Source organism: Melospiza melodia, chromosome 10, assembly GCF_035770615.1.
Source record: "Melospiza melodia melodia isolate bMelMel2 chromosome 10, bMelMel2.pri, whole genome shotgun sequence".
NCBI classification, from domain to species: Eukaryota; Metazoa; Chordata; class Aves; order Passeriformes; family Passerellidae; genus Melospiza; species Melospiza melodia.
Window position 1 is genome coordinate 13061452 of NC_086203.1, and position 26031 is coordinate 13087482.

The window sequence follows — 26031 nt, forward strand, 5'->3', positions numbered from 1 at the left end:
AATCTGACTCCATGTTCTCAGAAGGCTAATTTGTTATTTTATGATACTAAATTATATTAAAGAATATTATACTATAATAAAGAATACAGCAAGGATACTTACACAATGCTAAAAAGCTAATAATGAAAATTTGTGACTCTCTCCAGAGCCCTGACACAGCTTGGCCCTGACTGGCCAAAGAGTGAAAACAACTCCCAGCAGAATGCAATGGAACAATCACCTGTGGGTAAACAATCTCCAAACACATTCCACATGAGCACAACACAGGAGAAGCAAATGAGATAAGAATTGTTTCCCTTTTCTCTGAGGCTTCACAGCTTCCCAGGAGAAAAATCGTGGGCGAAGGGATTTTTCAGAGGATGTGAATGCAACGCAACAATTCCTCTCTGGGCCTGGAACTCAAGGACAGGCCCCAAAAAAGTACAAACAAAAATGAGTTGTGGGGAGCAAACTGGGGGTGAATGACTGCATTCCCTGCAGCTGGAATTGGAGCATTAACCCCTGATGTGTGAATGCCCAAACTGATAATTGTGTGACAAACTCGTGCCCATGGCCCACCTTGGGTGCAGCCTCTGGAGGCTGTGGCTGCCCAAGCTGTGCCCACTGAAGGCTTTCATAGATCCCCACTTTATTCTCTGAACCTGCCTGGCCTCTGCTCTGGGGGCAACTCCAAGGCATCATTTCCTGTCCTATTTGGGGTGTCAAAACCACTGATAGCCTGTGGGACAGAGTAGAAATCCATTTTGATTTAGGTGAAATGTACATCTTTGAATTAAGTCTGTAGTTTGAAAACATAGCTCATAAAAAGCCTAGGCTTAGAGAAACTGCTTCAGTGAAGGACAGAGATAAGGGGGCAGAGACAAAGACTGCTGTGAGAGCTGGTCAGCCTGACCCAGGAGTTCTTTCTGATGAAGAAGAATTAGTGGCAAATGTCACATGAAATCAGTGGAATGGATATGTATGACTGTGTTCACAGGGGTTTTTGGATTGGGGAAGAGATGAGGATCTGACTCCATGTTTCAGAAGGCTTGATTTATTATTTTATGATATATATTACATTAAAACTATACTAAAAGAATAGAAGAAAGAATTTCATCAGAAGGCTGGCTAAGAATAGAATAGCAAAGAATGGTAACAAAGGTTTGTGGCTCGGCTCTCTGTCCAAGCCAGCTGAGTGTGATTGGCCATTAATTACAAATATCTAGCATGGGCCAATCAAAGATCCACCTGTTGCATTCCACAGCAGCAGATAATCAATGTTTACATTTTGTTCCTGTGGCCTCTCAGCTTCTCAGGAGGAAAAATCCTAAGAAAAGGATTTTCATAAAAGTTGTCTGCGACAAATATGTACGAACTTCTTGTGAAATAGCATGCATATGGTACTTATTTGAGAGGGAGATAAAAGGAGACCTGAAGTTCCCAGGAGCACACATGTCATGTTAGGGGAGCAATTCCCACATGCACCCAGTGCTGCAGTAACCACACCGGCTTTACAACTTTCACAAATTGTGGAGTTTGTTTGCTTCTGCAAATCACCTGTCTGGGGTCGCTTTGTGCCCATGGGTGGCCCCAGGAGCAGGGGCTGAACTCTTGGCACTTCCTCAGAATCCTGATTGCCGAGGGAATGTCACTGAAAGCCATGATCACTCTGCAGAGAGGGAAGGAGCCTGGGCTCCTCCACCCTCCTGGGGAGCCTCTCCCTGCACTGGGCTCAGCTGCTGGCAGTGAGCTCGGGGTGAATGTGCCAGCCAGTGCCAGTCCCCATTAGATGTGACTTTAACTAGTGTTAGCAGCTTAATATGCTGCTGGTTAATGAGCCATTCAGGGAGATCCAGCTTTCTGCTCTGTTGGCTTGATGAATTAATCACCCTTCCTTAAAGCTCCTCGTTTGCTCAGGAGGCTGCTGGCTCCCAGGAGAGGCTCTGGGCATGGGGAGCCACTGGGGCTTCAAACTGCAGCCCAGCCATGGGTGGGGGCATGTGGATGCTGATCCGCACCAGCTCATCCAACACCAGAAAACAAATCTGCTTGCTGAACCAGCTCTCTTCAGTGAAAATTTTGGGAATTGCTCTATAAACCTCTGTAACCAGCTTCAGATTTGGTGTAGGACCCTTCCAGGTGGCTGTTTTTCTTTATTTTCTCCTTCTTCTCTCTTTTATTATCTCCATCTGTGGTTTTTTCCCCCCAGTCTTTCTTTCCTTTTTTTGTTTTTTCCCAGTGGAAACAAACAATTCAAACACTAAAGTACTTCAAATATTTGTTTATTCAGAGAAATCAAATGCAGGAAAAGTGTTGGGTATTGCAGAGCCCAGAAATCCCATCCAGCCTAATGTGAACCTTGCACAGTGAAGAGAGGGAAAGCAGAATTAACATGTCATCTCATCTCCCTCACGGGGACTCAGACTTTTGGAGAAGGTTCCACTGAGCAAATTGAGGTCCTGAACAAACCCATGGAAACACAGAGCTACAAAGAGCAAGATTTTTTGGATTAATTAGCCAAACCACCCAAAATCCCACAGCTTTTCTCTCAAAGGAAGCCACAACAGTCCAATCCCTGGTTCCTGGGGAAGGCAATGGTCTCCAGGAGGGTGTGGAGCATCCCAGATATCCCAGACACCGTTTACCTGACACAGGGCCTTGAGGCCACTCACACCAAGGCTGGTGAAGAAATCACTCATTCCAGCCCCATCACACATTGAATCAGGGGCTATTTCAGTTATTTAGAAAATAAACAGAATGCGACTTGAATGCAGTTTTGGTAAGTTTTGTTTAAATCATTGAGAGCTTTTAATATTTTTTCCCTGTGGCTGAGAGACAAATTCATTTACCAGGCAGAATTTTCCAGTCAGAAAACACGTGCATCTCTACATGCAGATGCACCCAGGCCTGCCCACATTTCCATGGATTTATCCATAGACATTCATGCAAAACACTTGCCAGAAGCATCAAAAATGGATTTGAGAATGCAAAATCCCCAGCATCCGCTACGATTCCCGAGTGTCTGCGAGCTCCAGAGGGGAATAAAGACACTCAGCAGCTGCAATGGGGGATGCAGCCCACTGCCACCACTGCACAGAGCTCTGAGAAACGCTCCCATCTCACAGCTCCTGCTCAGAGTGGTGAGAAAATCAATTGGAGCCCTTTTGGGCTGGAGGCAAGGGGATAAGACGAGATGTGACTGACAGAGAGACAGCCTCCAGTAATGCTCAGCCAAGTGGAAAGGCAAGGGAGCGCAGGAATAGTAAAACCTCTCTCCATTTTTTGTTTTAATTGGGAGGGGACTGAACAGGCAGTTTTGGTGCTGCAGGCAGCCCCTGGAAATGTTAACTGTGCTCTGTTCTGCAGCAGCACATGCAGAACACGCACACACACAGGGCTCTGTGCCTCCAACACTGAAAAGGGGACTGTGATCTCCTGTGACATTGGGATGAAATGAGGTTGTCAAATCAAGTCAAAGTGAAGTGGTGGGGAAATATTCCTCTGCTCCCTGGTGCTGAGGTGGGGTTTTAAATCAGTGTCCTGTGCCATTGCTGATCACTGCATTTTACCCTGATTTTTGTGTTCTTTACAAACAGCAAAGTAATAAGGCACAAGTATGGTGTCTGATTTAGCTTCACATTTTTCTTTGTGTCTTTTCCCAATTCTGTTTTGGGGCAGGAAGGTGGGAAAGGCAAGGCTTTTCTCCTCAATCTGGACAGGAATCCAAGATATTGAATTCCAAATACTGAGCCCCAAGGTATTAGCATTATCATCTCAAACATTCATCTTGGTTTCCTTCCTCACAGCTCCAGTGCCCCCTCCCATGGGTTTTTAAATCAGTGTCCTGTGCCTTTGCTTCTCACTGCATTTTGCCCTGATGTTTGTGTTCTTCAGTATAAATACAAACAGCAAAGTAATAAGGCACAAGTATGGTGTCTGATTTATCTTCATATTTTTCTTTGTGTCTTTTCCCAATTCTGTTTTGGGACAGGGAGGTGGGAAAAGCAAGGCTGTTCTCCTCAATCCACTTCATGCTCTGGAAAAGAATCCAATATATTGAATTCCAAATACTGAGCCCCAAGATATTGGCATTATCATCTGAAATGTTCAGCCTGGCTTCCTTCCCCACAGCTCCAGTGCCCCCTCCCATGGAACACCGTGAGACCAACCTCCTCTGGGCGCTGTAAGAGATTTCAGGGCTTAATGAACGCTGAAACGTCTGCCTGAAATGACCCCATAATTACAAACTATTGTCACAGCAAGAGTCAAACTGAGGCACTTGGAAATTGTGTGGCATGGAACGGGCAATCCCATTTTTGGTAGCTTTTTTTCCTTCTCTGGTCCTTCCAGAAGCTTGAAGAGACTGAGAGGAAGGAACAAGTGACAGAGACCGAGTGAGTGGTGGGAAATGTCAAGCTGAAGGAGAAAACAAATATTGACCTACCCTCCAAGGCAGCAGATGTGTCTTTTGGAGGTGTTGTATCACAGGAATCTCACACACCCTGAGCAAAGTAGGGTCAATCCATTTATTTATTATAATTATTTATAACTAATAAATACAATATATTTATAAATATTATATTTAATTACTTTACTGTATATAATATATAATATGTTATATCTTTATATATATTATATTTATATATATTATATATAATATATATAATAATATATAATATATAATATATAATATAGAATAAATAATATATTATGTTATATATTATATATTATATATTATATGTTATATATTATATGTTATAGATTATATTTATTATATAAATACAATATATTTATAATTAATAAATATGATATCATTTTATTATATTATATTTATAAACAATTAAAAGTAATTTAATTATTTATTTTGTGTAATGTATTTATTAGTTATTTGTTTATTGATTTAATTAATTAATTAATTAATTAATTAATTTATTTATTTATTTATTGGGAGTTGATCATGTTTATGGTGATTTCAGAGAGGAAATACAACTTCTCCTTCCTGTCCCATGGCAGGGAAATTGTCTCCTCATGGCAGCTGGCTTTGTTGAGGGTTGTGGTCCCCGAGGAATCTCCATTCCCCTGCAGATGGGAGAGCCTCAGCAGCACAGGGAAGAATTAGGAAAGCTGGAACATGACAAATGGAAGATGGGGAGAGCTGGAAGCAGAGCCAGAACGGCTCAGGAGCAGGAAGGAGAGCTGGGAATGCAAATCCTGCTCGCTGTTCCAGTGGAGTTGGCAAAGGAAATGCTTCCTGGGAGTGGAATCCTACCCACATCTTCATGGGTGGAGATGAATTCCGTGTTCTGAGCATCCCATGGTGAGCCCATCACACCATCCATGCCCTCCAAACCAGAATGTCTGGTTGGCATCAGAGGTTTTCTCTCCTGTCAAGGCAGGACTGCAGAGCTCCTTTGTCCCCATGGTGGCTCTTGCTTTGCCACAGGCTGGTCCTGCTCTGCTTCTGGAGGGACACTTGGCCCTGGACAGTCCTGGAAGGATGGGAGCAGTTGGAAATGCCAGGGCAAGCTCTTGGTTAACAGCCTGAAACACCAGGGCACGGAGAAGAAATCCAGCAAACATCTCCTGGGTCAAAGCAAAGACAGGAGAAGTTGAACTGTGGAAGGAAAGGCGTTAATTTAGATGTAGTAAGATGCCTTTAGAAACCTAAAAGTGGCTTTTTTTCCCCCCCAATAATTATTAATGTCAGGCTTTGAGTGAGTCTCTGACCATCCCTGAACTGTCCCATGCTGGGCTGGGATGTCCTGGTGTGTCCTGACCTTATCTAAGGGGATTGCACAAGTGGAGCCATGCAAACCTGAGTCCTTTCCAGAGGTTTATGCCTTTACAAAGCTAAAAGTGGCTTTTTTCCCCCCAGTAATTATTAATGTCAGGCTTTGAGTGAGTCTCTGACCATCCCTGAATTGTCCCTGCCTGGTTTTGTGCTGGGCTGGGATGTCCTGGTGTGTTGTGACCCTACCTAGGAGGAGTGAACAAGTGGAGCCATGCAAACCTAAATCCTTTCCAGAGGTTTATGCCTTTAGAAACCTAAAAGTGGCTTTTTTTCCCCCCAATAATTATTAATGCCAGGCTCTGAGTGAGTCTCTGACCATCCCTGAACTGTCCCATGCTGGGCTGGACGTCCTGGCGTGTTGTGACCTTATCTGAGGGGATTGCACACCTGGAGCCATGCAAACCTGAGTGCCTTCCAGAGGTTTGTCCCTGCAGCAGGGAGCAGAGAGCCATTGTTGGGGTGCAGATTAATGAGATGTTAATGGAGCAGTGGGTGAATTCCAGTGTCACTGCAGCGGGGGCTGAGCTGAGCAGCTCACTCACAAAAGAGCTCTGGAAACGCGGAGTGCTCTGAGCTGCAGCAAAAGTTGGAGTACAAATTCTTGCTCAGTGATTTCAGCAACATTAAATAACCAGATTTTCTGATCCAGGCTGCCTGGGAAGAAGGGAGTGCTGCTCCCTGCTCTGCACTGCCAGGGTTTCACAGGCACAAAGACAAAGGGTGGGGTGAACAAAGTGCAAGTGTGGCTCTGAAAGACAGAGTGGGGCAGCAGAATATATCAGAATATCCCCCTGCTTTTTATGAAGCAGCTAGCTCTCCATTAAATGTGGAAAAATATACCAGAATATCATCCCCCTGCTTTTTAAAGCAGCTAGCACTCCATTAAATGTGGAAAAATATACCAGAATATCATCCCCCTGCTTTTTAAAGCAGCTAGCACTCCATTAAATGCGGAAAGAACTGAAAAGCAAAGCATTTGACGGAGTCAGAGAGTTAAAAACCTGGAAAAAACTACAGGACTCGACTGACAAGCTCAGTTCTTACTGCTGCGCTGCTTGGACATCAACTGCTGCGCTGCTTGGACATCAAACTGCACAAGTTCCATCAGTCCAGGAGAAAATGGGGTAATTCCGTGGGCACTGTCACCCTGGCAGCCCACACAGAGCTGAAATGAGGAACACTCTGGGTACAGAAAGCAGGGAAAAGTTTTATCCCTCAGATCTCTTGTGGGGGGACTTTGGTGATGGGGACGAGCTGCTCCTCACATCTGGGCCCTGCTGGCACCCTGGGACTGCTGCTCCTTTATCTGCTTCAGCCTGGCTGTGCAGCGCTGATACTCTCAGAGATTTAAAAGTGCTCAAAACAACCTGGGCAGGCTCTGCCTTGGTTTCCTTTTCAGGGGTACAGAGATGTTCATGAGTTTTAAGTGACCTTCCCAGCCCAGAAAAAAACCCAAAACCAACTCCCTGCAGCTTTTTAAAGCTTATTTTTAAGGGAGATTATAACAAAATTATAGAATGTGGCTTGGGTTGAAAGGGACCTTAAAGCCCATCCTGTTCCACCCAGGGACATCTACTGTCACAGGGTGCTCCAACCCCATCCAGCCTGGCCTTGGGCACCGCCAGGGATCCAGGGGCAGCCACAGCTGCTCTGGGCACCCTGTGCCAGGGCCTGCCCACCCTCATGTAAAGTATTTTTCCCCAGTATCTGCTCTAAATCTGTCCAGTTAACCCATGAAATATCAGAGCTCTGCAAGGACCGTGGAGCAGTAGGAAAGGAATGGATGTGGAGGATGAGGATGGAAAATGAGGCAGGGCTTGTGAGGAGAAGGGAAGTGCTCTGAGCTCTGCTGGGGGGTGATGGCATCACCTTTGTCACATGGCACAAGTGACAAGGGACTCCTGGTACCCCAGTGCCACCAGTGCCTCCCTCCTGTGTCAGATGAGTGATGCCATGCGTGACTGTCACAATTAAAAGGCAAATATCCTGTATATATGTTAGGGGGAGTTTTATAGATTTATAGTTGTGTTTTACCCTGTTGTGTTGTTATTATGGGATGGCCTGGGTTTGGGACACTTGGGAGAGTGGGATTGTCACTATGGCAGCACCTGAGCTCCCATCAGGATTTAAGGCAGTGATCCCCACCCCTGGGCAGGGAAGAAGAATCAATGGAGAGAACTTTGGGACAGCTGAAGGGTTTAAAGGTGTGAGAGAAATGAGGGATTTGTCTTTACAAACCAGCTCTGGGTCTGCTGGTAGATAAAATGGGTGTAAGTGCAGTGACACCACCCCGAGCTCATCACCCTCTGCAGCTGCTGGGGCTTGCAGGGCATTTGTTTCAAACATCTTCTTATGAAAAATCCTTTCCTTGAGATTTTCCCTCCTGAGAAGCTGAGAAGCCTCAGGAACAAAATGGAAACAATGATTATTTGCTGCTGTGGAATGCAACAGGTGGATCCTTGATTGGCCCATGTTGGATGTTTGTGATTGATGGCCAATTGCAGCCCAGCTGGCTCGGACAGGGAGTCCAAGACAGCTACCTTGGTTATCATTCTTTCTTTTCTATTCTTAGCTTAGCCAGCCTTCTGATAAAACCTTTTCTTCTATTCTTTTAGTGTAGTTTTAATGTAATATATATAATAAAATAATAAATCAGCCTTCTGAAACATGGAGTCAGATCCTCGTCCCTTCCCTCATCCGAAAACCCCTGTGAACACCATCACAGGCATCCAAGGAAAGGCTTTCCAGAGGTTTTACTTCTGGCATTTCCCTCCTCTGACACTGCTTCTCAAAGGAGGCCCCCACTTTCTGTCAGTCACCAGGAAAAAATGGGCCCGGGAGTGTTTGTGTGCAAAGCAGGCAGCTCGTTTCCATGCAGAATCAATAAAATTGCAAATGGCATCCTTGCTGCTGCAGGAAGCTGGATTCAGTGGCGTGTGTACATGCAGGAATATCTGTGGGCTGGGCAGAATCTGCACAGGGCTCAGTCTGACCCTGGGGATTTATCGAGAGCCCCTTTGTGAGCAGCAGCCTGGCTCAGACCCGTGCACGGAGCACTGCACATCCCAAATATCCTCAGGTGTCACCCCAAAGATCCCTCCAGCCCTGCAGGTGTTTCATCCAGATGCACCAAACTGTAGAGATTTCAGGTATCTTGATTTTAGGTACCTTGAACTGAAGGCTTTCTGATCAAAGTCAGCTTTGAATGAATTTCTATGAATTCTCAGAATTCTGTGAATTCCCACTGCCCATCTGTGGATCCATAAGGAATGCTGCCCAGCCTGCTCAGCTTCCCACAGCACAAATGCCACTGGAGGGTTATGAATTGTGACTTCTCACCCTTTTTTTTTTTGTCCCATTTGGCACTTTCCAGCTTTGTGACAGTTACTCAGCACCATCCAAAGCCTCTGAAGCCATCCTGGCTCTTGGAGGTGAACAAATTTTACTGATCGCTGCTCTAAGAACCCTCCAGAGGGAGAAAACTCCTTAAACAAAACAAAAATTCCCTGTAAGAAGGGCTTTGGGAACAACAGGAGGTGCCTCTGTGGAGAACAACAGGGCTGTTTTGGCTTTCCTGTAATTTTATTTTAATTTTATGTTGCACCGTGAGCTGTGGTAGGAATTAATCAGCACTGAGCAGCAAGAGCTGCTCCATGAGACAGAGAAAACAGCTCTGTCCAGCAATGAGAATGGGAATGAGCTTCTGCTCAGCTTCAGGCCTGGAAAATCTTCATTCTGCTTCTTAAGTGGCTCTTAAAGTGTTGTGCCAAGGTAGGGCCAAGCAGAAAACTCCCCTGATGCCACATGAGAGAAAGCATCCATAACACACAGAAATGCAGAGTGGGGATGCCTTCAGGCAGGTCACAGGAAATCTGGAGGTTTTTATGTTTTTTGATACTTCGGTTTTCTTGGTGTTTTTTTGTTGTCTTTGAAGTGGATTCTCTGAAAATTCCTTAGGGTGAAATGAACAGAGCACTGCAGCACTCCTCCTGAACCTTCCTATTTTCCTAATATTTAATATCTATTTCCTAAAAATGCCAGGAAATAGAAATCAAATTCATTTAACCCCAAAATTTCTGTAGAAAATGCCAACAAATGGAAACCCAAGTCATTTAGCACTCAATTCTCTGCAGAAAATGCCAGGAAATAGAAACCCTGAATAGAACCCCCCCAAACAGAAACTCCCCAAGCCATTTAACCTCCAGTTTTCTGCAGAAGATGCCAACAAATAGAAACCTAAGTCATTTAGCACCCAATTCTCTGCAGAAAATGCCAGGAAATAGAAATCACATTCATTTAACCCCCAATTCTCTGCAGAAAATGCCAGCAAATAGAAACCCAGGTCATTTAACCCCCAAAATGCCAACAAATAGAAACCCAAGTCATTTAGCACCCAATGCTCTGCAGCTCTGCAAAACCTCCCTGAGAGAACAAGATGTTTCCTGGTGGTGGTTGAGGGCTCTTTTTTTATTTCATAATAGGCACAGATAAGGAAAATCAACTTGTTCAGTGTGCCTGTTCTTTTCTTTGAGCTCCACAGAAAGCCTCAGCCTTCTGTGGACACTCATTTGGGGGCAAAATACCCTATTTAAAGCCATATAATCTGATTTAAATAGGTATTTTCTGTGTGTTGTTCTCTGCAGAGCAGGTATTTCACTGTTTATTTCCTGTCAGTCCTTCCAAACAGGTCTGCGTGTCTCTCGTGGTCCTGCAGTGGCACCATTTCAAGATGAAATGAAGAGAGTTAGGGAATTGTAGAGCTGGCAGTAGGTTGAGAGGGATATAAATGTCTTTGAGCACAGAAATAATCCACCAAGACCGAGTTAAGAATCTGCCTCACAGTTCAGTAGGGCTTGACCAGGAAAATGTCATTTTTGATACTTTCAAAGTGATTTTGTGGATGGGAAACCTTGAAGATTATTTCTTGTGGGAGTGTATTGGACAATAGATACAAGGGAGAGAAGTTGAGCTCGAGGGAGATTTGGCTACTAAATGTGATTTTGGTCCATTAATTTCTGGAAAATAATTAAAAATGAATGAAAATTCCTTTTCCCTCCTTTCCTAGAGCTGTTTTCCCTGGCACTCAGGCTGTGATCCAGGGGATGAGCACTGACCACTCTATGTGCACAGCACTTTGTCCTGGGAGGATTCACCCACTTGGCTCCAGGGGAAAAAATCCATTTTCCTCACTATTTCTAAGCTCATTAGATCAAATTGAGACCCCCCGGTTTGGACTGGTTGCCCCCTTACCTGGTGGCTTTTTGTCCCTTTCCTTTCCTTTCCTTTCCTTTCCTTTCCTTTCCTTTCCTTTCCTTTCCTTTCCTTTCCTTTCCTTTCCTTTCCTTTCCTTTCCTTTCCTTTCCTTTCCTTTCCTTTCCTTTCCTTTCCTTTCCTTTCCTTTCCTTTCCTTTCCTTTCCTTTCCTTTCCTTTCCTTTCCTTTCCTTTCCTTTCCTTTCCTTTCCTTCTTCTTCTGGCTGTAGCAGCATCATTAAATCTGCTCCTTGGCTTGATCTTGATTTCTCCCCCAAATATTTGCCCTTGACCCTGATCATGCCAAGCTATGGATATTCTGTTTTAACTATGAATTGAAACATTACAAACCCCCTAAATTCACCGTTTTGCCTTCAGCTGGAAGAGCATTAAATTAAATTGTGCTCACACTTGATGGAGTTTAAATTTAATTTTTTTAAAGTCTATCACCGCTCCTCAGACAAGCCAAGTGTCACATTGAGGCAGCATTTGCATATTTATGAAATGATTTGTATTCAGAGGCATTGTCTGATGTTTTCTGGACAGTTTTCCACACTAATAAGTGTTTAACTCAAGAGACTACACAGCTAACCTGAGAAACCAAAGCCGACCATTAATTTTTTTGCAAAATACTTCTTGTAAGTCCAAAATAAATAAATAAATGAGGGCTGAGTGATTGCATTTCTTTGTTTTATTGAAGGTGTTGCTTGCACAGCACTGAAACACACTCTTTACAAGAAAATAATTAGGGCTGTCCTGATTCCTCAGAGGCACATTTATTTCTTTCTGCTCCTTGCCTGTAGATCAAAGAGATATTGGACAGTTATTTTCAAGTAATAGCAGGCTTCAGTTCTAAGTTTGATTTATGCCGGCGTTTCTCATGCATTGAAAATGTGCACTTGGTGCTCCTCAGGCTAAATGAAATCTTGATTTTCAATTTATGTATTTGTCAATCAATACATACGTTTGATGGGAGCAGATAGACTCCCTCTCTTTTTTTCTGTAGTAAATAGACTTTCCATCTTTTTTTGGGTGTCAAATACAAATAGAGAGCTCAGCTGGCAGTGAAATCTTTTCTCTCTCCTCCCTGGAATTTTAAGGAATTAAGGGATGCTGCAGGAACCCACCAGGTGCAGTGATTGTGCTTCATGTTTACAATCATTGGGGGATTTTCTGGGAATGTGATGGAGGCAGAGCTGCCAGAGTGGACTGGATGAGCTTTGCTCTTATTCATTTCCCACTGTGGTGTCTCAGTCAAAGCCACAATCTGAGCCCTAAAAACCAAAGTTCTCCATGTCTGAAATGTCTCAGTCAAAGCCACAATCTGAGCCCTAAAAATCAAAGTTCTCCATGTCTGAAATGTCTCAGTCGAATGCACAATCTGAGCCCTAAAAACCAAAGTTTACCAATGTCTGAAGTGTTCCCAGCCTTCCTCTGAGCCTGGCACACAGCCATAGATCCCTGACCAGTGAAAATATGTTTTATAGAGGTTTTTGAAGCATTTTTAGCTATAAATCTGGGCAGGAATGTGGGCACATGCATGCAAATCTTGTGTGAGGGTGACAGCGAGCCCAGGAACGAACAAATGTGCAAAGCCTACACCTGTAGTAAATGGCTCCACATTTATATTTTTATAGTTAATATTTGTGAAGCCCAGAGGAGCACAATCAGTTAAAATTCCTATTTTAAGTCCCGAGGGGCTGTTGCTGCAGGAATCTGCTCCTGTTTTGCTTTCAGCAGTGTTCCCACACTGACCATGGGCAGCTCCAGCCCTGTGTGCAGGAAAATCCAAGTTTGACTTTTTACTCACACTCAGCCAAGTGTGAGTCCAGCCCTGGACAGCAATTCCCTCCTTTGGACTGCAGGGTAAGAACTCTGTAAAATTATTTACAGCTCTAGCTAAAAACCTGGGCTGAACGTGACCTCTGCAATTGCACAGTGTCTATTTTCTAAAAAACTCTTCAATTTTACATGGTAGGAACTCTGTAAAATTATTTAAAACTCCAGCTAAAAACCTGGGCCAAACGTGACTTCTGCAATTGCATGGTGTCTATTTTCTAAAAAACTCTTCAAATTAACTCAGGGCAAACACAGAGCAAAATCAGGGCTTGTTTTTGCACCAGTTCTCTCTTGAATTGCTCTTCATCCTCAGCTTTAGGAACAACATAACCACAGACCCAAAACTGCAAAGTAATGCATGGCTTTCCTTATTGTTAATTGATTTGAGGGTTGCAATTATAGTTTCACAATTAATAGGTCTTAATTACATCCATTTTCCCTTAAAAACAGAGGGAAGAGGGGTGGAAAGGTGAAACATTCCCTATGGATTCCCACCAGGGCAGGCATGGCAGAGGGCACGGGATGTGGTGTTGTGCCATGAACAGAGCCCTGCAGAGATTTGTGCCATCCCAAACCTACCCAGGGGATTTTGGGATCACATTTCCAATAAACTGGAAGGGAATGACAAGAATGAACACTGGCAACCCAAATCATGCACCACAACAAAAAAAATATCTCCACAAAAGGCACAGAATTGAATCAAACACTCCATGAGGAGTTTTTCTGTGGTCCCTGCCTCAGACAGTGCACTAAGATAAAAAACAAAATTTGCAATACAATATATGATCTAGCAATGTTTTAATTTACACGGAAGACTTCATTGCCCTGCCACAGCAATTTATTTCTCACACATAATTCCCGTACAAATGAAGCTACAGAAAGGTTATGGAAATGTTGGTGAGGAAGTGAGAGCTCTGAGGGTTTTGGGTTTTCTTTCAAACCACGTTGCTGTTTCTCAAAGAAGAATGAATTTTCGGTTCAGATTAATTTAGGTAATTAAAAAAGAACAAAAAAAATTAAAGTATTGCAGGAATCACTCTGGAAGCTAAATCTGGACAAAAACTCCTAAACCCTTGAGACCATATTTTAATTTTTGTTATTTTTATTTTTATGAGATTGCCATTATAGTGTACATTTTTGGATGTATACATGCTCAAGGGAGGCCAGAGGCAGCACAGGAAACACACATTTTTTCCCTTTAAAACCTTTAAAAACTGCAAGCAGCAGCTGGGTAATGCCTGGAAAAACCTTTTACTTCCTTAAATCCAAAGCAATAAGAAACAACCCATAAAAGTGGCCAAAGATGATGGCTTAGTAATTTCTTAGGGTTATTTTTAGGGTGTAAAATTGAGACATTTTACAGAAAAACTCCAGTAGAGAGTTTCATTTCATTTGCAGTCCTGCTGGGTTTTTATCTGAGGAGAAACAATACATGGAGCTTAGCGCTTCTAATAAAACTAAAACTTTGAGACCTGAGCAGAAAGGTTTTAATTTCATTATTAGGTACAAATCCAAGTGTCCCGGCAATTTCTTTGGGTGCAGCTCTTCAGGGTGACCCAAGCACCACGAGAGAATGGCCTGGTAAAGGTTTAATCAACAAGGCAGAGCATGAACGAGAAGAATGGAGAGAGGAGTTTGCTGAGTTCTCCTGAAAAGGAGGGGTAGAAGCTGCACAAAGTCCACAAAATTATCAAAGTAAAGGAGCCCCTCTTTTGGTGCAGCCCAAGGTGAAATTCCAGAGCAGAAAGCCCTGGAAGAGTGTGGGACACTGTGGGATTTTCTGGGGTCCCTCGTGGCAGGAAAGAATGAATCTGACTGCATGTTCTTAGAAGGCTAATTTATTATTATATTACATTATGCATATATATTATATTATATTATATTATATTATATTATATTATATTATATTATATTATATTATATTATATTATATTATATTATATTATATTATATAATATTATATCATATCATATTTATTCATATTACATCATATTACATCATATTCATATTTATATATAACATAACATATACTATACTAAAGAATAGAGAAAGGATACCGACAGAAGGTTACAAAGGATGATGATGAAAACTCGTGACTCCTTCCAGAGTCTGACACAGCTGGCTGTGATTGCTCATTAAGTCAAAGCAATTCACATGAAACCAATCAAACAATGACATGTCGGATAAACAATCTCCAAACCACATTCCAAAGCAGCAAAACACAGGAGAAGCAAATTAGATAATTGTTGTTTTCATTTTTCTCTGAGGCTTCTCAGCTTCCCAGGAGAAGAAATCCTGGCAAAGGGATTTTTCAGAAAATCTGACAGTGACAGGGCCCAGCACCAGCAGGATAACTCCAGGGACCACCCCAGAGCAGCTGAACCAGCACAGCCCCTCAAAGCCTCTCAAAGTTTATAACCTCTTTTAAATTGTTATTATTTAATACTATATATAATTTCTTATTATTTAATTATTATATTATTTAATTTTTATAATTTAATTAATAAATATTATTTTTGTTTTTAATATTGTTCACTTTATATATAATATTTGGTATTTATATACTAATAAATACTTTACCTATTAAATAAACATTTTTTCCCCTTTTCTCCAAAAAAACCTCTCCCCAAACCAATAAAAAAAAAACAAACCACCTAAATTTATTTTTCTAAAAAAAAATAAAATCTCCTTTCACCAACACCACACAGATAATTAACCTCCAGGCTAACAGAGGGCCTACTTTTATTTGTTTTTCCCCACAAAAGCTGTTTGGAGCATAATTTAGCACAACAAACATCCCGAGCTGCTGCATATTAACCCCCGAACAATCCATTTGGTGAATCCTGCCCCTTTTCTGAGGGCTGATGTAGAACACAGAGTGAGAGCCTTCATCTGCTGTGCTTAAAAGCTTTTGGAATGAGGATTAATTAGCACGTTGAGCACACACCTGGAGCTGCAGAAATCACAGAGGAATTTCTCTGTGCTGGTTCCCTCCCAGCTTTTCAAACCATGAATTCACTGAGAGTTCAACCAGGGCCCTCATCCCCACTGGCCAAGAATTCCCAGTCCCTCTTTGGTTATTACCTAACAAAGGTGTTGGGAAGGATGAAAGTGTGACAAGAAAGTCTCACAGATATGTGTGTGCTGGGCAGAAGGATTTTTGCATGTAGAGTCTGATGAAGGAATAGAGATGGAAGCAAGTTTTGATATAGCAGAAAAGAATTGCTGAGCCAGTCTTACTGGATAACCAAGGAGGCAAAGGGTGTGTTGGTTAGAAGGGGTTTTTATGGCTCAAACCCACCTCAGACAAGAAGATGTTTTTACCAAGCAGAAGGATAGCACAGGCAAACAAGGCAGCAAATGCTGCAAGTAGAAAAAAGGTCTCTGAATTTTCCACTGCAAGGAAACTGAAAAACAACTTCTAACTTAAACTGTAATGTACTGAATTTTAGTGATTGGAGAACAGTAACATGAATATGGTAATTATAGCAGTTATGATAGGCTATAGATAAAAGTTAAGGTATAGATTGGTTCTGCTGTATGAAGATGCTCAGCAAAGAAAAGTGTGAAATGCATTGTAACGAAAACCAAAGGGTCTCCAGGCCTGGCTGCAGCTGGAGCTGACAGCTGCGGGCACAGCTCTGTCACCCACAGCCCTGGACTGCTGTAACCTCTTGGATGGAATAAACTGCATTTTGGATACAATGAATTGCATTTTGGATGGAATAAACTGCATTTTGGATGGAATAAACTGCATTCTGGAGAGCCCCTGGGAGTCTCACATCCCTCATTTCAGCTTTTAAAAGGGAACTGTTGGGTTCCTGTTGCCGATTCCCAAACTTCTGTGACCCCTCTTGGGGGAGACCCTCCTGGAGTGGTTTTGTGTCAGGAAAGAGAGACACACTGCATCTTTTTGGTCTTCAAGTTCTTGTTTATTGTTATCTTATCTAGAGTTTTGCACACTGTCCACACCAGGCTCAGCATGCTGGAAAAGCGCCACAGAAATGGCCAACAATCTCTTGTTACAAGGCCTTTTAAGGCTAAACTGTCCAATTAAGGACTGAAACCTGGATCATTTTCCCTTTTAACCCAATAACTGATCCCAAAGAGCTGCAATGTGGACTTTTCTGCCCAATTACAAAATGCCACCCAAACCCATGAAGAAGGAGGAAGAAGAAGCATGGAGAAGAAACCCAGGATGACACCCTGTGCCCTCCATCTTGCTTCCATCCACAACACACTAAAAATCCCAAAACTAAATTTCTCACCAAGTGATATAACTACACTGCTCTCTATAATCTATTTCACACTTTTGTGGATTCTGGTTTATCTTGAAGTCTGGGAAACTTTCTCCATGAATGAGGGTCAAAGTCAGAGCTTCCCTGGGGGTCAGGGCACCCCAGAGCAGACAGAGAATATTCCCTGTGTGCCCTGGGATTCCACAGGGAACTGACCTCGTTTGGTGGCTGCTGCAATTTGCAGACAAAAAGGAAGAAAAATTTCACAGAAAAGTTTCTGTTGATGATCCCTAAACCAGAGCAATTCACAGCCCAGGAACTGCTCAGCTCCTGCTTGAAAGATGAATGGATAACTGTCAGGAAGAGCAGTTGTATTTGTTTATTCACACCTGGGAACCAGTCACGAGCTCAGAGAACTTTTTCAGACCCAATATTTTGTCAGGATGGAGAAAAGTTCTCCTATTTGTAAATTCATGTCCCCATAAACAACAACAATAATAAAAAAACTGGGTTCAGAGGCAGCCCAGGCTCTAACAAGCGTCGTTAGAAGTTAATTGCATCACTTAGCAGGGAAAGTCTCTTTCATTTTACCTCAAAATAATATCTTTGAATTGTATACTGAATAGAAAGACTTTTTTTCACGTTTGGATCCCACCAAGCTTGGTTCTTAATTCCAAGCTTGGCGAAAATAGCACCAAAAAAATGACACCAATGTCAGTCTGATTTTTGGTTTGGAGAAAAGTAAATTTTTCTGTCGATCTCTGGTCTTGACCATAATTTTGATTCTGTGGAATTAAAGCAGAATTGTGTGACTTGACAGAAGGATGAGCCTGGATTCAGGAAGCCTTGCCTCTCTCCCTCGCATTTAATATTTTAGCCAGTTCAGGCTGTTGCACAACGAAGGGGAGAGGATGCAGTTGTGTTTTCTGCACCAGAGGATTTTCTCCCCTATTCCCAAATTCTACTGCAAGATATACTGAGCCATAACTGTACTAGAAACCAGAAATACTCCTACTTTTGGAATTTACTTAATTTCCCTCCCACGCTGATGTGAGGAGGAATTACAGAGCTTGATCTGTGACTGAGGGCACATCCAGAGGTGACACAGCTGATGGCAAGTGACACTGCTGAGGACAGGAGCAGAGTGTCAGCCCACACATTTCTGTCCCTCTGCTTCACCTCGGAAATATTTCATAAAGCAAAACAAACTTCCAACAGCAGAAACAACATTAAGAAATGGAGTTTAAGACCTTCCTTTACGAAGGTCTTCCAAGCTACCTCCTCCTCAAATAAAATGTGCACCACAGATGTTTAATATTTATTTAGCACATGCATTGTGTTCTTTTTACCACTCTGGAAAACTTGAGATTGTGGGATGGAGACTCTTCAGATGGAGGAGAAGTGAAATCAGGGGAATCCACACAGCACTGAGGAAGAAAAATATTTGAAATCACTCCCAGCATTTACTTATCCACAGAAATTATTCCCATTTAATCTCTGAGCAGGAATAACAACAAAGAAGAGAGAGACTTCATTCCAGCTTTGAGTATGGACATGGAAAATGATTTTGCTACCAGAGAATGGGGTGGTGGAAGAGAAAACCCTGTGGGGTTGTTGGTGTGCTGAAATGCACACAAGGCCCACTGTCCTTTCTCTCCTACTTTATTTTGCTGAATTTTTCCTCTGATATTTTGCTGCACTCCCCAAACCCTTTAAAAGCAGGAACATTTAAAAGCTGGGATATGCCAGATAAGAATAGAATCACGAGCAGCACTCAGCGAGGGTGGGCAGGAACAGAAAAATCCCATTGTCTAATTATCAAATCTATTCAGCAGCCTGGGGAAGGTGTCAGAACATCATCCCAACAGCAGTGCTGCAATTAGGGAGGTGCTCCAAGCACTGGGGAGAGACAACAAAATGGGAATCACAGCAAAGTCCATTTAGGGTGCCCAGTTCTGTCCCCAGATGTTTCTTCTTGGGGTCTTCAGCTGCTCAGAGTGACTCTGAGATGTGTTAGAAAGTCTCTTTTCCCAGCCTGGTGGTCAAAGGAGGAGTCAGAACTCTTTATTTCTCGTTCTCAAGGTTGTTTATTGTTTTTTATCTATAAAATTCTTTCTCCAGACCTGCTGAGGTCTGCTCAGCAGGACAGACAGAGGCACTTCCCAATACCTATCACCTATGTCAGACAGTGAGCTTCTACCCTAAACCAATCCAAAAGTGCCAACACCACAGCAGAAGATGGAAGCCAAGAAGAAGAAGAAGGAGAAAGGCTGGACATGCCCAGATCCCTCCATCTTGCCCCCTGAAACCCCAATCTAAAAACCCCAAAAATCTACTTTTTCACCCTGTGATAAATTTACTATTGTTCTACTTAAACTTTCGTGGCTTGTAATTCTTCACACAAGGTTGGCAATTGCTTTTTCAAAGGGCTGAATCAAAGGTCTTGGGTTCTTTGTCAAGGTCTCTGAGCCCCCTGGTAAAGGGCTCAAGTCCTTCAGGGCAATCAGAGGAATTTCCTGGGTTCCCACAGCTTCTCCCAGCAGGGCTCCTCACCTAGCTGGGTGAGCAGGGCCAGGATAACCAGAAAGGGTCAGGAGAGGCCTCAGGAAAGGGAATATTTGGGAATTCAGATGGATCCCAGCCTGTTCCAAGGAGAAATGCAGTGGAGGCAGAGCTTTGGGTCGGTTTTCATGGAAGGAGGAAGAATTCCATGAAGTTCCTCCTGCCCTCCCACTGGGGCTGAGTTTTTTTGGCAGCAAAGAGATGGAAATGGTGGGATTGAGCAGCAGCCATCAGGGATCTCCTGGATTCACTCCCAGACCTCCCCAGGCCTCCTGGTGCACCCTGAGTTTGGCATTTCTGGGGTGGCTCTGGAATCTGCAGGAGCCAAGGGATGGAATCGCAGCCTCCATCAAAGACCTGGCACTGTCACATTTCTGAAAATTCCCTCTGCCAGGGTTTCTTCTCCTGGGAAGCTGAGAAGCCTCCGAGAGGAATGAACACAATAATTATCTGATTTGCTTCTCCTGTGTTTGCTGATTTGGAGTGTGGACTGGAGATTGTTTACCAACTGGTCAATGTTTGATTGGTTCCATGTGAATTGCTTTTAATTAATGGCCAATCACCATCAGTTGTGTTGGACTCTGAGGAGTCAGTCACGAGTTTTTATTATTTATTCTTGTTAAGCTTTCTTAATGATGTATCCTTTTTCTTTCTTTAGTATAGTTTTAGTATAGCATAATATAATATAATATAATATAATATAATATAATATAATATAATATAATATAATATAATATAATATAATATAATATAATATAATATAATATAATATAATATAATATAATATAATATAATATAATATAATATAATATAATATAATATAATATAATATAATATAATATAATATAATATAATATAATATAATATAATATAATATAATATAATATAATATATAATATCAGCCTTCAGAGAACATGGAGTCAAATTCTCATCTCTTCCCTCATCCTGGGGACCTCACAAACTCAACAAAGACCTGCTATTCATTTCCAACCATGCTAATTGCAATTTAAAAGGTGTGAAAGGAACCTCTTTAAAAACTGCATCCCCCATGAGTCCAGTAGTATTTTTAAAATTATGAACATCAAATTTCTGAGGTGCACATTTTGGGAATTCATGATTTTCAAATTCAAATAGTGATGCTCTTTTGGTGGATCACCCATCTGACCCAACCTATTTTTTGGTAGGTTAGATTTTTTTTTGTTCTACATCTAAATTTTAATTTAAACTACAGAATAGAAATTACCAAATTTATGTATTTTATTTAGAAATAGAAATAGAATTATAGATTAGAAATAGAAAATAGAATAGCAATAGAATTATAATAGAAATTACTGAATTTAAAAATTCTTTTTCAAATAGATTTACCACATTTTGAAAAGAGTTTCATGCTCCTAAGTGTATCCATGATACTTTGAAAATTATTTTAAAGCTAAATATAAGTCAAAGCCCCTTTTATAATTATGATCTCTTATTCAATGGGGTACAGAGTGGCTGCATGGAATGCATTAAATAATGTTTTTTTTCACTTACATGATATCCAGATACAGAAATCAGGAATACTCCTGGTATTTCTCAGATGCAGAACCTGAATTCAGACTCACACACACAAGAAATGAAACGAGGCAGCCAGGAGAGAGCAGATAGCGACTCGAGAGAACATTCCTTGAATATTAACCACAATTTTGAATAAAGTCTTTACACTCTCCCAAAATGTTGTTTGCTGTTCCTCAGAGCAAATATTTACAGAAATAACAGAAGGATTTGCTGGGAACAGCACAAAATATTCCCAGCGTGGTGCTGCAGGGAGCAGTAGGAAGTTCCTGAGAGCATTTTTGTGTGTACCTCCAGCTGAAGGCAGAGTGTTTACCCTGCAAACAGCCTCGTGGAGCATTTCAGAGCAAATCCATCTTCTCGGGGCAGTGCAGGAGGGATTCTCAGCTGGGCCTCCAACAAGTGAAAATGTCATTTTTTGTGTGTGTGCCGGAGAGGATCCTGTGCTGGACCAATGGATAACCCAGGGATGTAAATCAGAGATGTCTTGGAATGCCTAAAAATTAAAAATGCAGAATTTCCATGTTTGCAGACACGTATGGAAACAAACTCCCCACAAAGCAGAAAAACAAACAAAAAAAAATTTCCTTCTGCTTTGCCTTGAGGGGATCAATTTCTTAACTGGAATGGCTAGGTAGGAATGGAAACAGCAAAAAGCTACAAATTATACTAAATTAGTTAAGCGCAGTGCCTTTGAAATGGCTTTAAAAGTGGAATTGTGTGGGCAGTATCAGCAGAGAAAAGTGTCCTCAAACTTAAGAGGCCTTTTTTCTGCTTGCATATTGGACACTTAAGAAAATTCATCTTCTCAAGACAGAAAGGGACTCTCAGCTGGGCCTCAAACAAGTAAAAATATCTTTATTTGTGTGTGTGCAGGAGAGCATCCTGTGCTGGACCAGCTGATAATGTAGGGATGTAAATCAGAGATGTCTTGAAATACCCAAAAAATGAAAAATGCAGAATTTCCGTGTTGCTGACATGCATGGAAACAAACCCCACACAGAGCAGAAAAACAACAATTCAGAGAGGACTCCAGTGCCAGACAGGAGAGCAGGGATTCTGCAGGGTTGCTGATGGTGCAAAACTCCCTGTGCAGTTTTATGGGTGAATTAGTGCAATTTTTGGGTAAATTGTTGCATTTTGGGGCTGCAGCCTTTGGGGTTCTTGCTGTGGCCAATGGGGTTAGGCCTTAAAGCTTGAACTTCAGGAAAGTCCAAGATATTGAAAATATTACATATTTTAGAATAAAATTTATAACAAGTCAATGATAAATAATTATGAAACAATAAATTTATTACAAATGTCCAATAAATGTTCAATAAATATACAATAAATTAATAATATTTTTAAAATAAAATGTCCTTTAATATGACAAGTGGCAAAGACCGTAGAGCCCATTGTGGTGACTTATTGCCCTGAATTTTTTTGTCTTGAGGACAATGATTCCTGAGGGTTTGACAGTTTCTAACTCCATCAGAAGCTGCAGGTGTTGCTGCTCCCATTATTCTGATTGGTTACCTTGAATTGTTAAGCAAAAGACAATTTTCATTACAGCTTTTCTGGATTTTCTGTCAGCCTTTTTGGCCCCGTGCTGGCCAAGCTGCCTTGATAAACATCATCTTTTCTTTGATTTATGCTGATCTTAATTCATTAAAATAATCAATTTTTATGAGAAATCCTAATTCTTCCAGCTTGTTCCTTTCACTCCATTCCACTGAAAGGAGACAATTTCATTTTTAGCTGACATTTTAATTCCTATCTTAGCACCCAAACGATACCAAGCTGGTGGAATTGGACAATTTGATGCTGGCCTGTGCTTTTTTGATACCACAAAAACCCCCAAACCAAACATCCTGGGCTGGAAACCCCACATGTTATAAAAAATCTGAGAACAGCCCCATTTATTTCAGTTTTTCGGTCACAGCTGTCTCACCCTGCCCTTCTTTTGCTGACTTGCATAGAAAATATTCCTGCAAATATTGTGATTTTTGTATTGGGGTTCCAAAGCACAAAATGCACAAGCCCCCTGATTTTGGGGTTTTTTTCCCCACTTTCCATCCCAATGTAAAGTTCGTGCTTAGAAAACTCAGTAATTTTGCTTCCCCTGCCTCACTTCACCTTTAATAGCTGGAAATCTTATTAATTACCAATAACTCACAGCAAGGGGCTGTGGCCACAGACAATTCACCAGCTCAATTTTCCATCAATATTATGAATAAAATTAAAAAAAAATACATTAGAAATCTCTTTCAGGTTGCAAAGTCAAGCACCAAACAAAGAGGAAGTGCTGGAATTAAACTTGCCTTCAAAACCTTAATTTGGCCCTTTTATGCACAAGTATTGTGATATAGACTTTAATTACATGAACACAGCCTATTTTTTCCACATCTAAATGCATAGATGTGCAAATTCTCAAGCAGTTGACTTGATTACAAGGATGCATAATATAAAAGTTCAATAGTCTATTGATATTTAGTCAGATTGCAGAAATTCCACATATTCATGGCAGCAGCTGACTATGTTGGGAGACTATGCCAAGAGCTGAACAAATGAAATCAGATTACTGCAAATGACAAGGAACAAATAGCCAGGAAAAAAAAAATAAAATAGCAAGGCCACAGGAAAAAGTAAAAAAAAACAACAAACCCAGCATGGTGAAGAGTAGACAACTGAATTAGGTTCAGCTGAAACAAAGCAAGAATTCTAAAGCAGCCCACAAATAATATTTAGTTTTTCCCTCTGGTCCCGGGAAAACAGAGGGATCAGCACAGCACCACTTGATATTGGCGAAGTCCAGAGACCAAACCATGGAAATGGGGTCAAAGCTGAGCTTTGAAATACACACAAAATATTCGAGCCGACATCTTGGCCCGTAGGTCTTCTTCTGGCTGCAGAAAAAAAATAGAAAAAGGTTAATTTGAAGGTTAGAACTAACCTTGTTCTGTTTTTTTTTTTTTTTCCCCAGAGCCCAAAGCAGAGCTCATGGCCAAGATGTCACCTCGAATATCCTTTACTGTCTCAGCTGTGAGGTTTATATTAACCTTTTCTCCTAAATTTGGCAGTCGGGATGCTCTGAAGGTTTTGCTGCAGTGTGAAGAAGCTTGGCTTGATCTTCTTTTAATCAGTGACCAAACAAGCTCAGAGCTGGAAATGCTGGTGGCAGCGTTGCCACCCTTTTGCACCTCCCAGAGCACAAACCAAGGCACAGCTGGGCTGGGACCTCTGCAAACAGCAGCCAAGGAGGGAAAATCTTTATCATTCACAGATTTATTTCTCTTTTTGATGTCTGAGGGAAATGTTTGGAGATTGAGGAACGTTATCAGGCTCTTTTCTTACGTGCTGCACATTGTTCTGCTCAGTAATTCATGCTTGATCCTCACTTGGTTTGCTGGAGAAAAGTTCAGGACCAGACCTCAAAACTGGCCTGGTAAATTCCATACACTGCATATAGTCTAGAGATAGTCAGATAAGATTGAATATTCTATCCAATTTTCAGCAAAAACAGATTTTCCTTTAACACATCTCTTTTTATTTTTTTTTTGGCCACTCTGATTCCAGCTGATTCTCTTCAGCCCCAGCCACATCCCTCTCCATAAACAGGGATACTCAGAGCTAATTCCAACTTAAAAGCTACGAATTGCTCTGAACAACAGCTTTACCCACTGGTTTCCAGTATTTTATTTAAGGTTCTTTCTGTTATGGTATCTTTGGTGATGTGAGTGTTTGGCAGAGCTTTTTATTTTTCATTTCCACCCAGAACTTCCCACATCCCACCTCATTCCCACCCTGATACCCAGAGCAGAGCATCCCATTGCAAAAGCCTGAACCTTTTCCCAGGCTGTTTGATTAATTTTTTTTAATTTATAAATGCGATAATTGAGAAGTGTTTTTTAAAAAAAATTTTTTTTAGTTTTATGTGAAGGGTGAGATAATATAGATGTTACAATTTCTGTTATTATTTATTAAACTCCAATATCTCCATAAAAACTAAACCAACTAGAAATCTCTATAAAAAGTCTCTATAAAAACCCTGAAACTGGCAGGAAGCACTGAAATTATTGTGTGATACAACATAAAGATTAACATAAGAATACTAACTTTCAATAAACAACTAAGCTGGTTTTACAGGAAACATATATTCAGTAAAGTATTTTATATATTAAGCTATTATATGAATAGTCAGCTATTATATTAATATTTTATATATTATTATTTATATATTAAGCTATATATAAACTATTCTTAATATTATGAAATTGAGACAAGGAAAAGTAAAAGAATAATAGAACAGATGGATTTTTTGCATTTTTTTCTATAAATCCATTTCCCACATTAGCCTTTTCCAGGGCATTTTACAGCACATCCCAGTGGCATCAGGGTTGTTGGAGCAAGCAGCGCTCACCTTTTGTGCCAGGGGTTAAAATGCAAAATAAAAAACCCAAAATAATACAAAATACAAAATAAAAAACCCAAAATAATACAAAATACAAAATAAATACAAAATCTAGTGCAGCCTGCATGGGTGCACTGATGTTGGAGTGTTTGCCTGCCCCTTCTTGAAGCAAGATGTGGGAAATTCAGCTTTTGGTTCACATTACTGAACTGAGCCTTCTGCTAATTTTTCAGTTCCGTGAGAGAGTTAAGGAGAATTTTGCAGCTCCTTCTCAGGGCTCCCAGGCTGCAGTGCACAAATATAGTCCAGAGGGAGGAAGAGCTCCAGGGAGAAGCTGTCCAAGGCAGTGTCAGTGCCCTGCCACAGCAGAGCCGGGCACGGGGGATGCCCAGGGCATTGCTGCCTCCTTGCGCTGCAAGGGGCTTTG